Source organism: Macaca fascicularis, chromosome 4, assembly GCF_037993035.2.
Source record: "Macaca fascicularis isolate 582-1 chromosome 4, T2T-MFA8v1.1".
Taxonomy (NCBI): domain Eukaryota; kingdom Metazoa; phylum Chordata; class Mammalia; order Primates; family Cercopithecidae; genus Macaca; species Macaca fascicularis.
In genome coordinates this window covers 63,300,232-63,317,757 of record NC_088378.1, presented here as the reverse complement: position 1 = coordinate 63,317,757, position 17,526 = coordinate 63,300,232, and the positions used below count along the sequence as shown (strand labels likewise).

General features: G+C 45.6%; 1 protein-coding gene across 7 annotated transcripts in view; it reads right to left on the bottom strand.

Annotated features, from left to right (window-relative positions):
• Positions 1-17,526, bottom strand: part of TIAM2 (TIAM Rac1 associated GEF 2) — a 272,290-nt gene that overhangs the window by 244,644 nt on the left and 10,120 nt on the right. The window contains exon 1 of one of the 7 annotated variants that reach the window (XM_045390321.3): positions 988-1,165. The exons of the other annotated variants lie outside the window; for them this stretch is intronic. The gene's annotated coding sequence lies outside the window, so the exon portion shown is untranslated. Of the gene's footprint in view, positions 1-987; positions 1,166-17,526 lie in introns of those variants that run through there. 7 annotated transcript variants of the gene reach the window in all.

The window sequence follows — 17,526 nt, the reverse complement described above, 5'->3', positions numbered from 1 at the left end:
TCTGCTGCTCTGGCCCTATCTCTGCCAAGGAAATGTCTTTCTCTCTTAAACTTTTAAAAAGGAAAAATGTTTGGCAGAAAAAAATTAAATAAGTAAATGAACCACATAATATAAAATGACAAGAACTCACAATCGGGTATATGTAGACACTCACGAAATGACCAAAACTAAAAACAAAAGAACAGGAAAACCATCAACCAGAGTCAAAGGCATCCTATATTGATACAAATAGCAAAGAATCATTTTACAATCACATCTGTCTTGTGATTGAGTTTCATGTATCAGATATTCATATATGACTGCATTAAAACTCAGCAAGATTTACATTATAATAGAAGAAAAAGAACTACAGTGAACTAAACAAAACTTAAAGAGACAAAACACAAAAACTACTTAACATAATACTGTAGTAATCTGAGAAGGAAACAATAAAAATGACTACTTTATAAACATTTATTTGATGCCTATGAATTAAACCCTATCCTGCATAATGAGAGAAGATAAAGACATAAGAATAAGGTCAGTGACCTCAAAGAGTATAAACACTAGCTAAACAGATGAAATAGTTCCACCAAATAAGAACAGACAAAGAAAAATATATTTTCAAGGACAAAGAGTTAATTAAAAATGGAATACAAATGAGTAGCATGAGATTAGACAAAATAGATTTACTGAAATAAGGTACACAGAAAAGGTCCCTATATTTTTTGTGTCACAGCAAAGAGAATAACACAATGACTTTAAATTATGCAACATCTCTACTAAAAATACACATCACCTTAGTTTTTCCTTCCTTTTCTTGCTGGTAGACACACAAATACAATGATCTACCCCATCTCAGGGGTGTGTGTGTGTGTGTGTGTGTGTGTGTGTGTGTGTGTGGGAGAGAGAGAGAGAGAGAGAGAGAGAGAGAGATCTGCCTAATAGTACCTTCAATGCTTTCTAACCCAGCATAATAATGAGAATCCAAGTTTCAATTATACTTACTCAGCACTTAGGAAAGACCCTGTGAGCGCTCCTCCACGGACTGGGACTCCAGCCTCTTCTGATGGAGACTGTCAACAATCCATCATCCCTGCTAATGGTGGGATGCAGTGTCACAGATAATTTAAACAGCTGTCAGAGCTGAGCAGCTCTTCAGACTTCCATATGGCTCATAAAACGCACATGTGCTCTGTGCCCTTCCCCCTCCCAAGAAAGTTGGGAGGAAGGATATGAAGTCAGACAAACTGGGATTCAATCCCAGCTCTACGCTTCAATATCCTCGTGTACAATATGGCTTTCCAATATCCTTTTTGTGTAGCAGAGGGGAGCAAGCACTTGGAAGTACCTAGCACAATGCCAGATGCAGAAAAGGTATGTAGTAAATGCTGGTAACCATGCCATTCTTCTCTTCCCTTGAGTTCCCCCACCTCTCCCAGCAAGCCGTCTCCCAAATATCGAGTTCTCCAAAGCAAAAGAGACAAAACTCCACATGAAACTCTGAATACAGAGAATTTACAGATTATCAAACACAGAAATAAGCAGACAGGGATTTTTTGACCTGCGTTCTGGATCATCTATGGCACACACACCTGCAGGAGCACAGACTAAGCCCGCTGTAGACCCCAAACCCCAGCGGTGCTACAGGAGCCACGGGGACTGGTAAGCATCTATGTACAGAGAAAGCCCGGGTCCCTCCAGCCCCAGTGAGGAGCAGCAACAACGTGCCACAGGTAGGAGACAGGTGAGGAGCAGGAGAAGAAGTGAGAGGACACTCAGAAGGTCTAGCATAGCAGCCAGAGTTACGAGACGGAAGAGACTGGGCAGGTTACTTCAACTCTCTCACCTCCATCTTCTGAAGTGAGTCTGAACTCACTCTAAGGTCTCTCCCAGTATTTTATGATTTTAATATGATTCTATGCTAAACGGTAACATTTTAAGATGTGTGTTTTTAGTATTTCTAAAATAGCATCAGAGGATGGGGCATAGTGGCTCATGCCTGTAATCCCAGCACGTTGGGAGCCCAAGCGGGGAGGATCACTGGAGGTCACGAGTTTCAGACCAGCCTGGTCAACGTGGTGAAACCCCATCTCTACTAAAACTACAAAAATAAGCCAGGTGTGGTGGTGGGAGCCTGTAGTCCCAGCTACTGGGGAGGCTGAAGCAGGAGTATCGCTTGAACCCGGAAGGCAGAGGGTGCAGTGAGCCGAGATCACGCCACTGCACTCCAGCCTGGGCTACAGAGTGAGACTCTGTCTCAAAAAAATAAAATAAATTTTAAAAAATAAAATAGCATCAGAAATGGCCCTGTGATTAATTCTGTAAGATATCCTATATCTTATAGAATTAGGAGTTAAGGGGTTTGGTAAGTTGGTTGGTTGCTTTTTGTTTTCAAACCTTACTCCACCCAACACAAAAGTAGCAAACGTGCTTTCTGTAAGACTACGTTGAGTCAAAAGCTCAAAAGTGAGAAAAATCAAAATACTGGTAAGGATTATCGCTCCCTTCCTGCTCTGTGGACTTACTTTTGCTCCGTGAACTCTCATAGTAAACAACAGGATAAGACATGTGCGCTGTACGGTACAAAATGAAATATGACAATGCAAGGGGCGGAGAGAAACAGGGCTTGAACATAAAATGTTTATAATAAACTGGCCATAAGGAAAGATGAACTCTTTGAAATTGTGGGCTCTACTCAAACACTGTATGTTATTTATTAACCACTCCTTTTTTTCTTTCTATAAAGAAATTCAGTACAGTATCAGCTTTGATATATTTACAATACTTCTCTTGGAGGAAGTCCAGAGTCTACATTTGGTCTTAAAAGAAGGTTCTTCCTGCATGGAAGCTATCTCAAAAAGCCAAAACATACATTCAGAAAAGCTGAGCCTCTCGTTAACATTTTTCAAGCATACAGTAGCTATGCACCATTTGGCACTCACCAAAACCCCTCCAAAAGTATCAAAAGGCTGCCAACGTCTCTTTGCACTTACAAGAATAATTCCTGAAAAAGTGTCTGTTTGCAGAAGAATTTCACTTCTAGTGATATGCTGATCAAAAGTTTACTGTCTCCCCATAGAGAGTTGACTGGTTTTAGTGACTTGGCCAAATATCAAAATAGCTGTAATTAAGTGGGATTGTGAGAGCCAGATGTGGTATAAAAACTGAGGGTGATCCCAAAGGAACTAAAATTATGCTTAGCACATGTTTAAATTATATACCAGTCACAGGACAAACCATTGTCAGACACTCCTCTCAGGAGAAAAATAGATCAATATGACTGAAGGAAGCGTGCATCTCGAGACAAGCTGTTTTGTTGTTCAAAACTAAAACTGACCGACCTGATTGTCTAAGTTTTTCAAAACAAATATCTCACACTCAGTTATTTTGCTGTGATGTGAAAAATTGAGAAGCCACAAGATCTCAATGCTGTTCATTAGGATTATAAATGGAAACAAACTCATGGAAGGCAGCAGCTATGTAGGTCAGGTCCAAAGGAGAAATTTTTTAATTCACAAGATAAGCACAGATTAAATGATCGCCTGTCCAAAAGGTCTCCTAACCAGTGTCAATTCCATAACTCCTCCTCCACTCCTGAAAATGAGGAGTTGTGAAGACCCCTAAAGTCTTATAAATTGCATAGTCACCTAAAATATCCTAAGAAACCTTTTGGTTCGGTTTGGTTTTTGGTCACTCCATAGTACAGAGGACTCACTTAACATTACCAAGGACTGAAAAGAACAGCTCCTAAATTTAATTTTTTTTTTTTTTTTTTTTTTTTTTTTTTTGAGACAGAGTTTCACTCTTGTCACCCAGGCTGGAGTGCAATGGCTCGATCTCGGCTCACCACAACCTCCGCCTCCCGGGTTCAAGCGATTCTCCTGCCTCAGCCTCCCAAGTAGCCTCCTGAGTTCTGGGATTATTCGGCTAATTTTTGTATTTTTAGTGGAGACAGGTTTCACCATGTTGGCTTGGTTGTCTGGGTAATCCCAGCACTTTGGGAGACTGAGGTGAGCGGATCACTTGAAGTCAGGAGTTCAAGACCAGCCTGGCCAACATGGTGAAACCTGTCTCTATTAAAAATACAAAAATTAGCCGAATAATCCCAGAACTTTGGGAGGCTGAGGTGAGCGGATCACTTGAGGTCAGGAGTTCGAGACTGGCCTGGCCAACATGGTAAAACCTGTCTCTATTAAAAATACAAAAATTAGCCGAATAATCCCAGAACTTTGGGAGGCTGAGGTGAGCGGATCACTTGAGGTCAGGAGTTCGAGACTGGCCTGGCCAACATGGTAAAACCTGTCTCTACTAAAAATACAAAAATTAGCTGAATAATCCCAGCACTTTGGGAGGCCAAGGTGGGTGGATCACTTGAGGTCAGGAGTTCGAGACTGGCCTGGCCAACATGGTGAAACCTGTCTCTACTAAAAATACAAAAATTAACCGCATAATCCCAGCACTTTGGGAGGCCGAGGCAGGCACATACTTGAGGTCAGGAGTTCGAGACTGGCCTGGCCAACATGAGCTACCGCACCGGGTCTAAATTTAATTTTTGTAGGCTGGGCACAATGGCTCATGCCTGTAATCCCAGCACTTTGGGAGGCTGGGGCAGATGGATCACCTGCGGTCGGGAGGTGCCAGCCTGACCAACATGGAGAAACCCCGTCTCTACTAAAAATACAAAATTAGCCAGGCGTGATGGCACATGTCTGTAATCCCAGCTACTCAGGAGGCTGAAGCAGGAGAATCGCTTGAACCTAGGAGGCGGAGGTTGCAGTGAGCCAAGATCGTGCCACTGCACTTCGGCCTGGGTGACAAGAGCGAAACTCTGTCTCAAAAAAATAAATAAATAAAAATAAAAATTATAGGAATCCCTTGAGTCTTTGGCACATTTTAACATAAGCTGTACACGTTACTGTCATACACATTTTCAGTCACTGACCATGAGCATTAGAGTCTGGGCAAAATATAGAGGACAGGTAAAGTCACACTGGTTTCCACAAGGTTGAGACCAAACCAAATATCAGAGAGGGTTTGAATTCTGGGGTATTAGGCACTAAGTCCAGCTGCAATCATTCATTAAAGTCTCAGGGACCTGCGGGCGTGATGGCTCATGCTGTAATCCCAGCACTTTGGGAGGCCCAAGCAGTCTGATCGATTGAGCTCAGGAGTTCAAGACCAGCCTGGGCAATATGGCAAAACTCTGTCTCTACAAAAAATACAAAAATTAGCTGGGCGTACTGGCGCATGCCTGTAGTCCCAGCTGCTGGGGAGACTGGGGTGGGAGGATCGCTTGAGCCCAGGAGGTGGAGGTTACAGGGAGCCAAGACAACAAAATAAAATAAAATCTCAGGGACCTAAGCAAGATCTCCCACCCCAAGAGCTCATCACCTCCCATCTGCCAGGTGATATGCACTCACAGAAGTTCAGCCTTTTTTTGGTTCAGTCCATCATACTCTTTAAAAAAAGAAACAGCTTTGTATCTCCCTTTATTTTTAAATTCTTTTTTTTTTTTTTTTTGAGACAGAGTCTCACTCTGTTACCCAGGCTGGAGTGCAGTGGTGTGATCTCGGCTCACTGCAACCTCTGTCTCCCGGGTTCAAGCGATTCTCCTGCCTCAGCCTCCCCAGTAGCTGGGATTACAGGTGTGTGCCACCACGCCCAGCTAATTTTTGTATTTTTAGCAGAGATGGGGTTTCACCATGTTGGCCAGACTGGTCTTGAACTGCTGACCTCAAGCGATCCACTCGCCACGGCCTCCCAAACTGCTGGGATTACAGGCATGAGCCACAGCACCTGGCCTAAATTCATTCTTGAGGGAGAGGCAGGGAAAGACTGAGGAGCTGCAGCAGAGACATAATATATTTCGGAAAAGCCCCCAGGGTGGTTAAGATGGACCCTCTCCCCAGACTGGGAACCTCTGCTGTTGCTAAGGCTCTGACCCACATTATGTATCCTTCAGAGATATTCTAGGCATGGCAGTGGCTTTCTAACTTTGACAGATAAGACATGTTTTGCCTTATGAGTTAGTATCCCACATGCAATGGCTAATTTTTCTTTTTTTTTTTTTCTTTTTGTAGAGATGGAGTCTTGCTCTGTCACCCAGGCTGGAGGGCAGTGGCATGATCTTGGCTCACTGCAACCTCTGGTTCTCAGGTTCAAGCGATTCTCCTGCTTCAGCCTCCTGAGTAGCTGGGATTACAGGCGCCCGCCACCATACGCAGCTAATTTCTTTTGTATTTTAGTAGAGACAGGGTTTCACCGTGTTGTCCAGGCTGGTCTCGAACTCCTGAGCTCAGGCAATCCGCCTGCCTTGGCCTCCCAAAGTGCTAGGATTACAGGAGTGAGCCACCGCGCCTGGCCTGCAATGGTTAATTTTACATGTCAAATTGGATGGTGTTTTGGATGAGAGTGACATTGCAACTGGAGAACTCTGAGTAAAGCAGACCGCTCTCCATAATGGGGGTGGGCCTCATCCAATCACTTGAAAAAACAATGGATAAAGCAAAAAGGCCAGCTTCCCAGAGCGAGAGGGAATTCAACAGCAGATTGCCTTCAAGCTGCATCTGTATCATCAGCTCTCCTGGGTCTCCAGGAGTTCACGCTTCAAATTTTGGACCTGCCAGCCTCCATAATAAGGTGAGCCAATTGTTTATAATACAACTACACACACACATACACACACACACACACACACACACACACACACACAAACAGACCCTATTGGTTCTGTGTCTCTAGAGAACCCTAATACACGGACGGACTGACAGGATAGATGCTAAACTGAAACAAACGTTTCAAGAAACAATAGTTATTTTTACTATATGCAACGTATTTAGATACTTTCTATTCAATATTTTGCTCCCTTCATATAGGCGTGTGTCTCTTAATTTGCGTCTTGATCAAACAAGTCAGAAAGCCACTGAAGGCCAGGTGCAGTGGCTCATGCCTGTAACCCCAGCATCTTGCAAGGCCAAGGCAGAAGGATCCATGAAGGCCAGGAGTTCAAGACCAGCCTGAACAACATAGCGAGACCACCTCCCCACTTCAAAAAAATGTAAAAACTATTCAGACATGGCGCACTCCTATTGTCCTAGCTACTTAAAAGGCTGAAGCGGGAGGACTGCTTGAGCCCAGGAGTTCAAGGCTACAGTGAGCTTCGCACTACTATACTCCAGCCTGTGCAACACAGCAAGACCCCGTCACAAAAAAAAAAAACAGAAAAGAAAAGCAAGCCGCTGGAATTTTTTTCAAGTCTATTTGTATGCATATAATAACAATAATAAACCTGACCCACTAATTTACTTCTCATGATTCATAGTTTTATTCAAAAGGTTGCATACTAGATACAGTGTACGGCACCTAGATATCTTCACTTAGCATACCACAGAGATTGTTCCATACCTATTCAAATTGTTTCTATTTAGAGTTTTTCTTGAAAGGGAGAGTGAGCCAAGAAAGAGGAGGAGTGAGAATAAGGGATTCAAAAGAACGAGAACAGTGAAGCACTGAGTAGCAAAGTCAAGTTTAAGCTAATTCACAGTTTCTCTGGAGTCAGTTTTAGGACATCCATAACACAGTTGACAAATAGAGCCAAGTACAGTAGGCAAATATCTCTGGACATTTGTGAATCATGAGGTCCTTCATTTCTCTTATTGAAACATTGGTAGTGCTGCTCTCTTACCTATTTTCCAGCAAAAATTCCAGTAAAGATTAGGAAATTCAGTTCAGGCTTGACCATCAGACTTACAAAAATGAGTTAAATTTGGCGAGGCACAGTGGCTCACACCTGTAATCCTAGCACTTTGGGGGGCCAAGGTGGGAGGATGTCTTGCGGCCAGGAGTTCAAGACCAGCCTGGGCAACAGAGCAAGACTCCGCCTCTACAAAAAGTTAAAAAATAAAATTTAAATTTAAAAAATCCTTGGCACCTGACTACACCTTGAAAAACAAATTACCTAGGCACAGTAGCACATACCCGTAGTCCTAGCCACTTGGGAGGCTGAGGCAGGAGTATGTCTTCAGCCCAGGAGTTCAAGGCTGCAGTGAGCTAGGAGCTCGCCTCTGTACTCCAGCCTGGGTGACAGAGGGCGATCCTGTCTCAAGAATAAAGAATTAAATTAAATTAAATTAAAATGCGGGCCAGGCATGGTGGCTCACACCTGTAATGCCAGCACTTAGTGAGGCCGAGGTGGGCGGATTACCTGAGGTCAGGAGTTCAAGACCAGCCTGACCAACATGGGGAAACCCCGTCTCTACTAAAAATACAAAATTAGCCGGGCATGGTGGCGCATGCCTGTAATCCCAGCTACTCGGGAGGCTGAGGCAGGAGAATGGCTTGAACACAGCAAGTACAGGTTGCAGTGAGCCGAGATCATACCATTGCACTCCAGCCTGGGCAACAAGAGCAAAACTCCATCTCAAAAAAATAAATAAATGAAAATTAAAATGGGTTACATTATTTCAATTCAATTACACATTCCAGCTGCACACAAAGATGGCAGGCACACAGTGTTACCCAAATCCTTTACCCCATTTCTTTTCTTACTAGAATTTCCTCAGTTCTACTAGAAATGAGCTGTGGATCTTTTATGAGCTGTTGCTACCATGAATATCTCAAGCTAATTTATTGCCTACCTATTTATATATCCTAAACATAGCTTCTTATATCAAAAGGCACAACTTCAAAGTCATAAGTCTCTCACTTAGATTCTTTCCATTCTCTAACAGTCTACAGTTTCAAGAGTATACAGAATCTGGCCGGCCACAGTGGCTCACGCCTGTAGTCCTACGACTTGGGGAGGCTGAGGCACGCAAATCACTTGAGGCCAGGAGTTCAAGACCAAAACCCCATCTCTACTAAAAATACAAAAATTAGCCAGGTGTGGTAGCGGGCGCCTGTAGTCCCAGCTACTCAGGAGGCTGAGACACGAGAATCACTTGAACCCAGGAGGCGGAGGTTGCAGTGAGCCAAGATCACGTCACTACATTCCAGCCTGGGTGACAGAGTGAGACTCAGCCTGAAAAAAAAAAAAAAAAAAGAAAGAAAGAAAAAGTATACAGAATCAGAGAAAGCGACAGGCGCGAGGGACCTTAGAAATCCTCTCTTCCACTGCATTCACAACTGTATTAGGTTCTTTAGACGGGCCCAAGGGGCCTTCTGTCCCTTACAACTTCGTAATTAATATAATTTCCATTTCATCCCTTTTGTATATTATATATTTGGGTCTTGGTTTCACATAGATGTAGTTTGGAACAAAGGATTCCTCGGATCTTCAAGAAAATCACTAATACTGCCTGGACCAAGCAGGTGTATACAAACCCAGACCCTGAGAAGCTGAATGATGTCCAGGGATCCACATCTCCACTCAGTACAGACCAACACTGAGCCTCCAGAACACAGTCTTTCCAAATGTGGCCCCAGATCAGCCACGGCGGCAGCATCACCTAGAAACATCATAGAGATATAAATTCTCAGGCCGAACTCAGATCTTCTGAGTTAGGGCCGGGCATGGCGGCTCACACCTGCAATCCCAGAACTTTGGGAGGCCAAGCCAGGTGGACCACCTGAGTTCAGGAGTTCAAGACCAGACTGGGCAACATGGTGAAACCCCATCTCTACTAAAAATATAAAACCTAGCTGAGCATGGTGGCTCACGCCTGTAGTCTCAGCTACTCAGGAGGCTGAGGCACAACAATAGCCCAAACCCTGGAGGTAAAGGCTGCAGTGAGCCGAGACTGCACCACTACACTCCAGCCTCGGCGACAGAGCAAGACCCTGTCTCAAAAAAAAAAAAAAAAAAAAAAAAAGGATCTTCTGAGTCAGAAACAGAGGACAGGACCCAGCGATTTATGCGTTAGCAAGCCCTCCAGGTGATTCTGATGCCCCTGAAGTTTGAGAACCTCTGTTCTGGAATAATACCCCACGTGCTTTCCATTATTCTCTTCCTCTTCCTATTTCAATCCTACAGCTCCACGGCAGTACACACTAAGCAGCTACCCCCAAAACACTGAACCTAACCATAGATTCACCCACTGAAAACGTGAGAACGTCACAATTAGGTTTACAAACACTGCTACAGTACAGTTAGTGCATTTTTCTTTTCTCACAATACAAACACCCACATCCAAAAGGGTCAAACAAAAGTTTGAGTTTCAAAGAATAATTCAAGAGAGTGGAATTTATGTCCATTTCAGACACTGAGCCTCAGAAGAACTGAGTGATGCTAAGAAATTTATTTCCAGCTTCTCTGGGCACACTGCTTGTGGGGTAGCCCTGCTCTGCAAGGAACAGTAAAAAAAAGGAAAAAAAAGATATTATTTCCAGAACAGTAAGGTCATGGTACCTTAGACTGTCAGTGACCAACAGTGAGTACCAAAGGGACAAAACATGGGAAGATTACTAAATGGAGACAGCTCCTTCCAGGAAAACCTGGTTCACAGACCTGGAAATAAGTAGTAATGTGACTGTGTTTCACCCCTAGCCTGAGGCAATTGATTTCTCTGTACCTTACATTTCATGAGGTTTGAGGTATATGTTTGTCATCTGCACAGGTGATTTTGCTGACTTTCTGTAATATACACATAAGAGGCACTATCCGGACTAAGCATTAATTGTAAGCCACATCTCAGTGTTATGCTATTTTAACAAATTTTAAGGATGCCAAATGAGAAATTACAACAAACGTAGTTTTCAAAAGTTTGTCATATTATCATGTACCATACACAGAAATATAAATGTACTTTTATATCTTGAAATTATTCAAGAATTTTCAATGCACTCTATAACGTTTAGAGATTTTCCTTTAGACAATGTATTATTTAAGGTTGACAATTACATATGTATGTGTCCATTTTTTTTGGAACAACCCATTTGTTGGTTTGCTGAAAATTCCAACCATTGGCTGCCAACTCTGTACACTCCATGCCTTAGTGAATTTTCTAATGTGATTTATCAAGCTATCAAAATGTAGCTTCAGTGACAGACAGCTTTTCAGAAAATGCCATACTGCAATGACATTCTCTTCTCAACATACACCAGGACTGCTGCAATGTCAACCATCCAATGAGCTCAATTTCCTCATACATTTAGATTAATGGCCAGGGTGGAACTTACGACAGTCTGACTTAGTGACATCCCTAGATTTTTAAAGACGGGTCATTTTAAAATTCCAATTCCATGGTAAACTGAAATAGAACGAAGCAAAGTCCTGCCTGTTGGTATCCCTCCGGAAACGGCCTTCATGGAAGAGACAGAAGTGCTTTCTCACTAATATTCATCACAAAAGAGATGTTTTTAAGTAGCCTGACATTTTACCTAATCGTTTTCACTGTCAATATGCTTATCACTAATATATCCAACAAACTTTTTCTTTAGAAACCAGATGTTTTCCTTAAAAATGGTTCCTGTCAAGAACGGTGTGAACCTGGGAGGCGGAGGTAGCAGTGAGCCAAGATTGGGCCACTGTACTCCAGCCTGGGTGATAGAGCAAGACTCCATCTCAAAAAAAAAAAAAAAAAAAAAAGGTTCCTGTCAAACCATACATCATGGATCACCCCGAAATAAGAAAACCTGTGCTGCATTTGTATATAAATGGCCTACAAATCTCTTGCCCATCTCTGGCAAATTCACTAACATGGTTAGATCCTCACAATCCTATGCAAGCCTATGCAAAAGGGCATCACACAGGGAAAAGGCACAGGAAGAGAGACCTTGATTCCACTTCCCGACACCCTCCACACACAGAATGCCCTACCAGCGCAAGTCTTGCCTCATTTAGGACAGTTTCTCAAAATACGATCAAAAAGCCAGTAGCAGACCAGGCGCAGTGGCTTACACCTATAATCCTAGTAGACCAGCCTGAGCAACATGGCAAGACCCTTTCTCTAGAAGAAATACAAAAATTGGCTGGGCACAGTGGTTCATGCCTGTAATCCCAACACTTTGGGAGGCCAAGGCAGGTGGATCACTTGAGGTCAAGAATTTGAGACCAGCCTGGTCAACATGGTGAAACCCCATCTCTACTAAAAATACAAACAAATTAGCTAGGCGTGGTGGCGGGCACCTGTAATCCCAGCTACGCAGGAGAATCGCTTGAACCCAGGAGGTAGAGGTTGCAGTGAGCCGAGATAACGCCACTGCACTCCAGCCTGGGCAACAGAGTAAGACTCTGTCTTTTTTTTTTTTTTTTTTTTTTGCAGGGGGGGTTGGGGGGACAGTCTCAAAAAATGTTGCCCAGGCTAATGTGCAATGGCATGATCTCAGCTCACTGCAACCTCCGCCTCCAGGGTTCAAGTGATTCTCCCACCTCAGCCCCCTGTGTAGTTGGGATTACAGGCACGTGCCACCACACCCGGTAATTTTTGTATTTTTAGTAGAGACAGGGTTTCACCATGTTGGCTAGGCTGGTCTCGAACTCCTGACCTTGTGATCCACCCACCTCGGCCTCCCAAAGTGCTAGGATTACAGGCATGAGCCACCGTGCCCGGTCAAGACTCCGATTTGAAAAAAAAAAAGTGCCTTGAGCCCTGGGTGTTACTCCAGCTCTGCCACTGGACTTATGTCCTCTGCTGCCCTGATTATAAACAGCTTCGTTTACTTGTTTGTCCCTACCACTAGAGTGTGGACAGCATTAGAGTGTATCTGGTTCTCCACTGACCTCAACATTAGGCACTTGGTAGGCACTCGGTCACTGATTGCCAGCTGTGCCCTGGGTCGGCCTCCTATCTGTAAAATTAATCAGGTAGCACTGCCTCCAGGACCCCTGGGGGCTACACGTGGGAGCCTCCCTGCACTCCACTCCTCGAGGCTCGAGGACCCAGAGGCAGGTGGCGTGATCCAAGAACTAGTCAGTCTGTGGCTCCTCCTCACCCTCCCTTTTCTCCAGTGACTTTTTCAAATGATTCAAATTCCTTGAAAGTAAAGAACTCAGCCAAGCGTGGTGGCTTACGCCTGTAATCCCAGCACTTTGGGATGCCGAGGCCAGCAGATCATCTGAAGTCGGGAGTTCCAGACCAGCCGGACCAACATGGTGAAACCCCGTTTCTACTAAAAATAGAAAAATTAGCTGGGCATGGTGGTGTGCATCTGCAATCCCTCAGAAGGCTGAGGCAGGAGAATCGCTTGAACTTGGGAGGCGGAGGTTGCGGTGAGCCGAGATCACACCATTGCACTCCAGCCTGGGCAACAAAAGCAAAACTCCGTCTCAAGAAAAAAAAAAAAGTAAAGAATTCTCATAGTGCTGGGCACGGTGGCTCATGCCTGTAATCCCAGCACTTTGGGAGGCCAAGGTGGGCGGATCACTTGAGGTCAGGAGTTCGAGACCAGCCTGGCCAACACGGCGAAACCCCGTCTCTAGTAAAAATACAAAAATTAGCTAGGCATGGTGGTGCACACCTGTAGTCCGAGCTACTCAGGAGGCTGAGGCAAGAGGATTGCTTTAATCCGGGAGGCAGAGGTTGCAGTGAGCCGAAATCGCATCACTGCACTCCAGCCTGGGCAATAGAGCTAGACTCCATCTCAAAACAAAAACAAAAAACTCTCTCAGGTCTCTCTAAGATTCCTGGCCCTCTGGCATAGCCTGTACTCAGGATGCCTGGCCAGCTTCCAGATGGAATTCCTCACTGTTACTGTGGAAAGACAGGCAGGCCTCCGGGGTGGAGGTGAAAGGCGAAATGAGGGACGAGCTGCTGATGAGCTACTCCTCCCTCCCCGGGCTGCCAGGCTAATTGGAGACAGCCTTACCCTGGGCTTCTACTCTGGTGCAGCAGACCATCCACTGGCTCATCATGAGTTACTCTATGACTGCCTTCTGCCTCTTCATGTAGGGCAAATGGCTTAAGGTAAGTGAAGGCCTGCTTGGGAAGCTGAGAGGGACTCACTGCAACCTCTGGCTGTGAGGGATGCTCCAGTCTTAGTGTCTACCTCAGTGGCCTCTCCCCACTCTATAAATCCATCTATTTTCTTGGCCACATCTTCTTTTGGAGCCTACTATATTCACAAAGCAATGGTACCAAAGAAACAGGAATTAAAGATGATGCAGTAATCTATTTCCCTGGTAAGTAAATGTCTTACAGCTAAGCTCAAAATACCAGGTTACATAATAGAGCAACAGGTTTGGAGAAAAACATGGTATTGGAGGCTGGGCGCAGTGGCTCATGCCTGTAATCCCAGCACTTTGGGAGACCGAGGCAGGCAGATCACGAGGTCAGGAGATTGAGGCCATCCTGGCTAACACGGTGAAACCCCGTCTTTACTAAAAATACAAAAAATTAGCTGGGTGTAGTGGCATGCGCCTGTAACAAGTCCCAGCTACTCAAGAGGCTGAGGCAGGAGAATCGCTTGAACCCAGGAGATGGGGGTTGCAGTGGGCCGAGATCATGTCACTGCACTCCAGCCTGGGCGACAGAGCAAGACTCTGTCTAAAAAAAACCAAAAAAGGATGGTATTGGAAATTTAGGGTGAACTCCAAGGATTAGCCTGGCTACTACATACAGAATATGGGCCCTGACTACTCTGACTTACTGAGGCACACTAGGAAGACTCTGGAAGGACTACAGACCAGGAGCTAGGAGTGACTCTGACCAGCCTTCCAATCAAACATCTTGTCTTGCAGGTAGCCTACAGCAGGACTGGTGCAGAAATTACTTATCATAGCCGGGCACCGTGGCTCATGCCTGTAATCCCAGCACTTTCAGAGGCCGAGGCAGGCAGATCACCTGAGGTCAGGAGTTCAAGACAGCCTGGCCAGGAGGGCGAAACCCCATCTCTACTAAAAATACAAAAATTAGCCAGGTGTGGTGGAGCGCACCTGTAATCCAAGCTACTTGAGAGGCTGAGGCACAAGAATCACTTGAACCCAAGAGGCAGAGGTTGCGGTGAGCCGAGATCACACCACTGCACTCCAGCCTGGGCGACAGAGTGAGACTCTGTCTCAAAAAAAAAAAAAGAAAAGAAAAGAAAAGAAATGACTTGTCCCCCTTTTCACAGTCTCCCTGGCCCCAGAGAACAGAAAAGTCAGGGAGGTGGAAGACACGACACTCCCAGCTGTGCCTCTGCTGCCGGCCAAGTCTCCACTGGGGCCAAAGGGGAAACTTGCGGGAGGCGCAGAGGGGCCCACATCTCCCCTCTTGGCTCCCCCACGCACACTGCCTTATCTCTCCCCCTCTAGCCAGGAATCGGTTGTGTGTTTCCTCTGCCAATTTACTATGATTGTGTATGTGCTGCTACCACTGCGGCCGCCATGGTGGGGCAGGGAGGAGAGCAAGGCTCTGCCGGTTCTACTTTTTCTACCCTGGAACTGTAGCACATAAAATCACTTCTGTTTGTTCAGTTTTTCACCACTAGCATTCGTGACTGCTTTCTTTCCCAGTTCTTCTCCAGACCTGCCATGGCTGAAATAATCAGGTTTCTCTCCTTTAGAGCTGGAAGCTGGAAACGTGACGCTAAAGCCTGCCTTAAAGCCTGGAACCAAACTGCTAACTATAACCTCACATCTGACCCCGAGGTCCAAGCGGAACAAACAGTTTACACCAGCACATACTGCTAAGTTTAGGAACCCCCAGAACAACCCAATGGGAGTATTCATAGGATAAACAAAGAGCAAATGTGTAGCCCTGGCTTCCCCAGACTCCACAGTCTCAGGGCAGGAAGAGCATCTTCCAGCAGTCGGTTCGGAACCATCGAAGGATGCAATGGCAACAGTTCCTGGTTTCAGAACAGGTTCTACTCCTGTCAAATGACTCCCCCATAATTCTTCAAAGGCTGTGGTAAGTTCTGCATAGGGGAGGGCAGAAAGGAGATACAGCTGATGGACACCATCTTCTGTGTATATTCCACACTGGCATTGTTACGGGCAAAGGCCCCTACCTCAAATAGTATCACTGCTGGGCACCAGCTCTCGCATATCGCTGGTGACTGGGATGGATAAAAAAGTGTCAATTTTTGGCCGGACACAGTGGCTCATGCCTGTAATCCCAGCACTTTGGGAGGCCCAGGCCAGAGGATCACTTGAGGTCAGGAGTTCAAGACCAGCCTAACCAACGTGGTGAAACCCCGTCTCTACTAAAAATACAAAAATTAGTTGGGCATGGTGGCAGGCACCTGTAGTCCCAGCTACTCGGGAGGCTGAGGCTGGAGAATGCTTGAGCCCAGGAGGCGGAGATTGCAGTGAGCCAAGATCGCACCACTGTACTCCAGCCTGGGCAACAGAGCAAAACTCTATCTCAAAGTGTCAATTTTCATACATCCAATTGGATATATGAAAGAGAAGGTAAATAAGAATCCAGGCCAGGCACAGTGGCTCATGCCTGTAATCCCAACACTTTGGGAGGCCAAGGCGGGCAGACCATCTGAGGTCAGGACTTCAAGACCAGCCTGACCAACGTGGTGAAACCCCATCTCTACTAAAAGTACAAAATTAAGGCCAGGCATGGTGGCTCATATCTGTAATTGCAGTACTTTGGGAGGCCAAGGCAGGTGGATCACCTGAGGTCAGGAGTTCAAGACCAGCCTGGCCAACATGGTGAAACCCTGTCTCTACTAAAAATACAAAAATGAGGCATGGTGGCGTGTGCCTGTAATCCCAGCTACTCAGGAGGCTGAGGCAGTAGAATGGCTTGAACCTGGGTGGGGGAGGTTGCAATGAGCCGAGATTGTGCCACTGCACTCTAGCCTGGGCAACAGAACGAGACTCCATCAAAAAAATAAAATAAAACAGTAAAAACAAAAATATTTTATTTCCAACAATAATAATCCACTTTCCAACTAAAGTGATCTGACACTGATTCTTAATTACCTTCAAGAGCTTCTGGGGGCCATCAGCTGCTCCAACACTGAGCTTGTGTAAAAGCTGAACCATGAGGCCACAAAAGTGGTCAAAGGTTCTGGGAATTCAGGTCTGGGAGCTCACTTCAATCAGAACCTTCTCCTGCATGTGGACAGGGACCTGCAGTACGCCAGCTCATCTCAGAGGACTATCCAGCAGCGTCAGGGAATTCTGGTGGGCTGTGTCTGAGCGCACATCCCCCGGGTCACGTCCATTCTTCAACAACATAGACTTGTGCTTATCACAGCTGAGCAGCTTTTAGGTCTTCCCTACCGGGACTGTCTCCAGACTGGCCTCCTCCAGCACCACAAGGAGGCTATGGCCTCCGAACTGGTTTCCTGCCCCAGGTCAGGGCCTCTTGGGTGCCATAGCATCCCAGTCCTGTTCCTGCTCCCCATCACTCTGGTCGCAAGCTTGGACTCCAACACTGAACGTGGCCACCTTACAACCTTACTTTTTTTTTTTTTTTTTTTGTGAGGAGGAATCTCGCTCTGTCGCCCAGGCTGGAGTGCAGCGGTGCAATCTCTGTTCACTGCAAGCTCCGCCTCCCGAGTTCACGCCATTCTCCTGCCTCAGCCTCCCGAGTAGCTGGGACTACAGGCGCCCGCCACCACGCCTGCCAATTTTTTTGTATTTTTAGTAGAGAAGAGGTTTAACCATGTTAGGCAGGATGGTCTCGATCTCCTGGCCTTGTGATCCACCCGCCTCAGCCTCCCACA